Genomic DNA, 6,523 nt, shown 5'->3' with positions numbered 1-6,523 from the left:
ACTCGCTGCAGGCAGTGAGGCTCAGCCAGGAGGCTCAGTGACGTCGCCAGGATCCCAGGCTCTTTCAGCCTTTCAGTTGACCGTGCACCCCAGATAGCTCTTGTCCTTGTTTGATCTGGAGATGATTGCAGCCTCTCTAGACGCTGTGTCCACGTATTGGACAGGAAAGGCCAAACATCATCTGCTCGCCAAGCTGTTCTCATTCACAAAAGGAAACCCAGGGGACTGTCTGCTTACAGTTCTCTCTCCAGAACTTGGTCACATCATGTCTCAGCACAGAGCCTGGGAAAACTGGCAGTCCACTGTGTAAAGTGTAACCCGGCACGGTAAGGAAAGCTGTGAGTCTACGGGTGACCGCATTTTCAGTGTCTGCCGTAGAAATCTCGAGGTTTGTTTGCTTTTTCCCTAAATAATCTGGTATTGCACATTCGTTTTTCACAAAGTGTTGCTTTTTCTTAGCAATATGAATTAAAGCATCCAGCGGTGGCATCTGTGAATGCCCTTGGTTCCTTTAGCCACTACATATGATCTTTATTTTATCATTCTAAGGCACACTTCCTCATTCACACTTTGCAGCCTCCTACAGTTGCGACTGCAGAGAGGATGTCATTGTCACTGACTACTGCGTATGCATCAGAACCCACAGAACGGAGGTTAGCAGCTGGGACTACTGATGATTCTGAGTCTATGTCTTTAGGAGAGTCTGATTTGGAGATGAAGATTTTAATTTTCTATTGAACTTCGTGTGTGTGTGTGTGTGTGTGTGTGTGGTGTATAAGCACTTGATATCCCTATGCACATGCATGCACAGGCAAGAGCTGGATGTTGGGAACCTTCCTCTGCCACTATCTACCTTATTACTTTGAAACAGGGCAGGAAGCTCGCTGACTAGTCTAATGAGCTATCCAGTTCTTTGTGGCCCACCTGTTTCTGGACCCCAAACCCTGGTCTTACAACAAGCACAGCCAGGCACAGCTTTTTCTGTGGGTCTAGAGATCCAAAGTCTAGTCCTTATGTTTGCAGAGCATGCGTGCCTTCTCAGCCAGCTGCCTTCCTAGCTCTCGTGTTTCGTTTTAACATCTGTCCAAGTAGCATTTCTGTAGATAAACAGGACTCTGAATTCTAAAATTCCCACAGCTACGGTCCCCAGAACGGCCTGACTCCAGAATGTAAGAGAACCCATTTTCCCAATCAGCTTAAGTTTTGCTGAATCCGATGTCTTAACTAGAACCTCGCTTTGTTTGCTTGTCTTTTTTTATTATTACATTTGGTTGTTGTTTTTGTATGCGTTTTAGTTATTGCTTACTTTCTCATACTATAAATTAGTCCTTGTTTCCTACACTAGTTCCAGAAGCAGCCATTTCTTCAATGGATCCTTTTTTTATTAGACACGAAGACATTGGTGTTATTTGTGTGAAGTCAATTTTTACATAGTTAAAATTCCAATCTTGTCCAATGTGGTTTTACTTCATTTATCTTTGTGTGTGTGTGGGGGCAATGCTGGTGAACTTAAGACTTCACACATGCTAGGTGAGAGCTCTATCATTGCACTACATGACCGTTGTCCTGCTTCATACATCTTACATGAGAAAGCATTGCTGTTCTAGATCATGTAAACATGCTCTATATTTTAGATCACTACTTGCATATCTTTTACATGTGGATTTAAAACTCAGATGGAACCATTCATTTTACATGATGCAGAGAATAAATGTTATTTCTTTATTAATAGATAATTAATATCATTTGTGGATTTATCAATTCTTTCCTTTGCAGAGGTTTTCAACCTGTGAGTCGTGACCCCTTTGGGGGTATTGAATGACCTTTTCACAGGGTCACCTAAGATCATCGGAAACAGAGATATTTACATTATGATTCATAACAGCAACAAAATTACAGTTAGGAAGTAGCAATGAAAATAATTTTATGGTTGGAGGGGGAGGTCACTGCAACATGAGGAACTGCATTAGGAAAGTTGAGAGCTACTGCTTTATGGTTTAAATGTTCCAACATGTTCAGAAATCGGTTGCAGGCTTTATTTTATTGTATTATGTAGACTGAATTTCCATAAATTTATAGAGTATTTTACTTCCTGGTAGGGTAAATGCCATCGTGAGTCTTTTGAAAAATTTTTTTCACTGTTCTTGATCATCTTTTTTTTTTTCAAACAAATATTAGAGTCATCTAGTCCAAGTTCATAAAAAATGCTTTTGGTATTTTGGTTGATATATACCAGCTACTCCCAATTCAACTAGCTCTCAAATTTAGTACGCAAAATGATCTACCTAGAAGGCTTATGGGGACCAACCTCCAAGGTTCTGTTTGGGAGAGATTCATGAATTTAACCTTGTTTCCAACAACTGGGAGGTGAGACAGCTGATATAGCATCATCTCTTGAGAATCATTATTCTACAGGTCATTCTTGATTTTCCCATTCATTCCACAGCCTTTGAATACAGTCAGGTGATGTGGGATGTCCTTTTGTCTATGTGCTGCTTTATTCTTTGATGAATAAAGTTACTTTGTTCTAAGGCAGGGCAGAATAAAGCCAGGTGGGAAAACTGAACAGAAATATATATATAGAGAGTAGGCAGAGTCAGAGAGACGTCATGTAGCTATTGAAGGAGGACATGCCAAAATCTTACTGGTAGGCCACAGCTTCATGGTGATACACAGATTAATAGAAATGGGTTAATTTAAGATGTAAGAGTTACTTAATAAGAAGCCTGAGCTATTGGTCAGTGTTATAATTAATACAGTTTCTGTGGGATTTTTCGGGTCTGGGTGGCTGGAAAACGAACAAATAAACAGTCTCCTGTTATAGTCAGGGTAGCGAATGCATGGCAAATGTAAGAACTTGCATCAGATCAACAACTATCTCATCCTCCACAGTCCAATAATAGCTAATATTTATATAGAAACTTTTTTTTTTTGAGACAGGGTTTCCCTGTGTAGCTTTGGAGCCTCTCCTGGAACTCACTCTGTAGACCAGGCTGGCCTTGAATTTACAGAGACCTGCCTGCCTCTGCCTCCGGAGTGCTGGGATTAAAGGTGTGCACCACCGCCACCTGGCTTATGTAGAAACTTTAAAAAGTTTTTAATTTATGTATGTTTTATATATGAGTGTTCTTTCTGTACATATGCCTGCTTGCCAGAAGAGGGCATCAGACCCATGACAGATGGTTGTGAGCCACCATGTGGTTCCTGGGAAATGAACTCAGGACCTTTGGAAGAGCAGCCAGTGCTTTTAACTGCTGAGTCATCTCTCCAGCCCCAGTATGTAGGAATTTTTAATTGATTTACATAAATAAAAATCATTCAATGCTGCCACATTATCATGATATGGGTATTCTACTTTACACTATCATACATTGTAGTCAATAAGATTTTCCAGGAATATTTGGGTTTCAGAAATCTTGCTTAATTAGAGAGAAGGAAAGATTAGTAACTTGAAATTAAATAGATGGAGATCAGTCCCTAGTGGCTTTTAGATAACTGCATGTCCTGCTCAGGCTGGTTTTGTTGTTTCGATTCTCTTCAGTTTAAATAAACATCCTCCTTTGGAAAGTTTGGAGGAGACTTTGTTACTTGCTAGAAAAGTTTAAAATAGTTTCTAATAGCCATTCCCAGTTAGATTTCAGAAACATTGTCCACTCAAAATAGTAAGAGGCAGACAGATACATGAAATGTCAATTTGCAAAGAACGCTGCAGCATTCAGGGTAGACGGCTAGACGAGCAGTTCATATTCTTTCCTTCAGAGAGCTTTTGTGGAAGCCAGCTGCTACATCAAGACTGCTTGGTAAGCCTGAGCCAGAGCAAAAAAAGCCTGTGCTTAAAGTTATTCTCAACCAACTGTCGGAGTTCAGTGCAGTGCTCATATTCATTGTGGGAGTGGACTGGGCTGTCTTAAGTAAGGAACAAGTCATCCCAAGGGACGGGTTTTCTCCTATAGCTCCATTTACTGGCCTTTCTGTTGATCTTGCTCTTCTGCTAATACTTTCCTTGGAGAATTTATAATAGCTTTGTTATTAATACATGTAATAATAGTACTTCCTATTTACCAGCATTGTGCTGAGTCCTCTGTATGCACCACCTTGTCAAATCCTCTTAAGTAGGTGTTATTCTGCTTTACAGATAAGATTGAGCCACATTACAAACCCCAGCCAGAGTAATTTACCTTCCTTAGCCAGGAGACAGTGAGACGAGATACAGAGCCTGTGTTAGGGATCTGAGTTGTTCGTCTGGCTTGGTTAGTTTTAACGTTAGCCTACTTTCTTGACTTGAGGGAAAACGCGTGGTCAACTGTGTTTATAGCCGCATGTCTTCGCGGGGCTCATCCCAATCTTCAGCATTTTAGACCAAAAACACTGATCATTTATTGAGGTTGAGACTGAAAGGTTTTTTGTTTGTTTGTTTGTTTGTTTGTTTGTTTGTTTTGAGACAGGGTTTCTCTGTGTCATCCTGGCTGTCCTGGAACTTGCTTTGCAAACCAGGCTGGCCTCAAACTCACAGAGATCCACCTGCCTCTGCCTCCGGAGAGCTGGGGTTAAAGCTCTCAACACGACCAGTGAGGCTGGACGCTTTTGCCTACCCTAGGAGGTAGGCGCGTTAACAGTCCCTTAAACAAGAGAAAACAGATTAAAGGTAGACAAAAGACTTCATGTGGAAATAAGTGGACCAGGCCCCCTGACACATCTCCTGCTTTCCCACGCTTTACTACCTATCATTCACATTTCTGATCCGAATTGGTCTTCTAATTTCACAGCCAAGTAGTTTTCCTTTGATTGCAGCCTCATTTAAGGATACCATCTTTAAGGACTTCTTGCGCACGCATTACGTGGAAAGCTTTAGTGCAAATGGTGCGCAGTTTTGGCTTCTAGGATGGCATGCCATAAAGCTTGTTTGCAATTGAATGAATCCCCTCCTGTCTTAGTCTGTTTCCTGGCTCTCTGGGTAATTTCAAAGCTCCTGGGACATCAGACAAGTTATTGTTAAAAAAAGGGAACAAAAAGCAGTTATAATTCTTAGTCTAGAGTATTCTATAGGTGCTTCTGTGCCCACACCAGGGAATGTTTTGGTGTCTATTTTTTTCTGCAGTCAAAAACCCAGATGACCACCTATTTAAAGATGGTGGATGACTGGATGTGTCACTCACACCTGCATTCCAGAGGTAGAGGCAGGAGGAATCCGAAGTTCACGGTCACCCTCTGCTACAAAGCAAATTTGAGCCCAGCCTGGGCTAACAGGAGACCCTGTCTCAAAAAGCAACAAAAGAGAAAAGTTATCCATATGACTATATTAACATATGTGGCTGGGAAATTCTACTCCTAAGTATGTTTCCCAAAAAACTAGAAACAGGTTATTTAGACAAATGTGTAGGTATATTCAGAGATCCAGCTCACATTAGCCAAGAGGTGGAAATAACTCACACAGCCACCAACAGATGTAAGAACAGTAAAGCAAACTGTAATACACACACACACACACAATACCATCCTACGTGGCCATAAAAAGCGGGGCTGGAGAGATGGCTCAGTGGTTAAGATCATTGAGTGCTCTTCCAGAGAACCTGGGTTCAATTCCCAGCACCCACATGGGAGCTATAAACTGTCTGTAACTCTGGTTCCAGGGGACCCAGCATCCTCACACAGACATACATACAGGTAAAACACCAATAAGCAGGAAGTTGAAAAAAAAAAAGCAGTGAAGTGTGTGATTCATGCTACAGCCTGAATGAACCATGTCTGGATTCTTTTGATCTAGCCACACAAGACCTGGTGGAGCGGGCCTGTGATCTAAGCTACTAGGGACGCTTAGACAGGAGGCTGTAGGTTCAAAGACTTGCCCGGACCACAGAGTGAGTTCAAGGCCAACTTGGGAAGCTTAGGTACACACACACACACACACCACCACCACCACCACCACCACCACCACCAAAAAGGCACTCCACTCCATGTATATGAAATATGCAGAAAAGGTAAATCTATAGAGAAAGAAAACAGATGAATGGTATTTAGGGACTAAGCAATGGAGTGACTTGATTTGTGTGGGGTTTCCTTATGATAGAACCGTTCAGAATTAGGAGGTAAAGTGGTCATTGCTGACTGTTTCAAGTGTAATAAACGCCACTGAACTGTTAATTGTTAAATGGTTATTTTTATGCTATGTTAAGTTTCATCTCGAGAGAAAAGTAAAAGTTTAACCACCCTCTTTTGCCCTTCCCTGGGCTTGGAATCTTCTTTACCGATCCAGAGCAAAAGAAAGAGTCTTCATCCTTGGGGGGAGGGGCAAAGGCCTTGTCGGAAGAAGGGCCCCTTGGCGCCCAGTTGTTTAAGCCGCGTGCGCTGGGTCCCACTGGGTCGGCGCACAGGGCGGGTCCTGAGGTCGGTGGGCACAGCCGGGGTCTTTGGGGGAGGGAGAGCGCACACCCTCTTAGGAGATACACCCGGTCGATTGTTTTTAAAAAAACCTACAAAAGTTGGCGATGAACTCAAGAGTAGGAGGGGGTGCCATTCCTAGCAC

Source organism: Chionomys nivalis, chromosome 16 (assembly GCF_950005125.1).
Source record: "Chionomys nivalis chromosome 16, mChiNiv1.1, whole genome shotgun sequence".
Lineage (NCBI taxonomy): Eukaryota > Metazoa > Chordata > Mammalia > Rodentia > Cricetidae > Chionomys > Chionomys nivalis.
Note: the sequence above shows the minus strand (reverse complement) of the source record.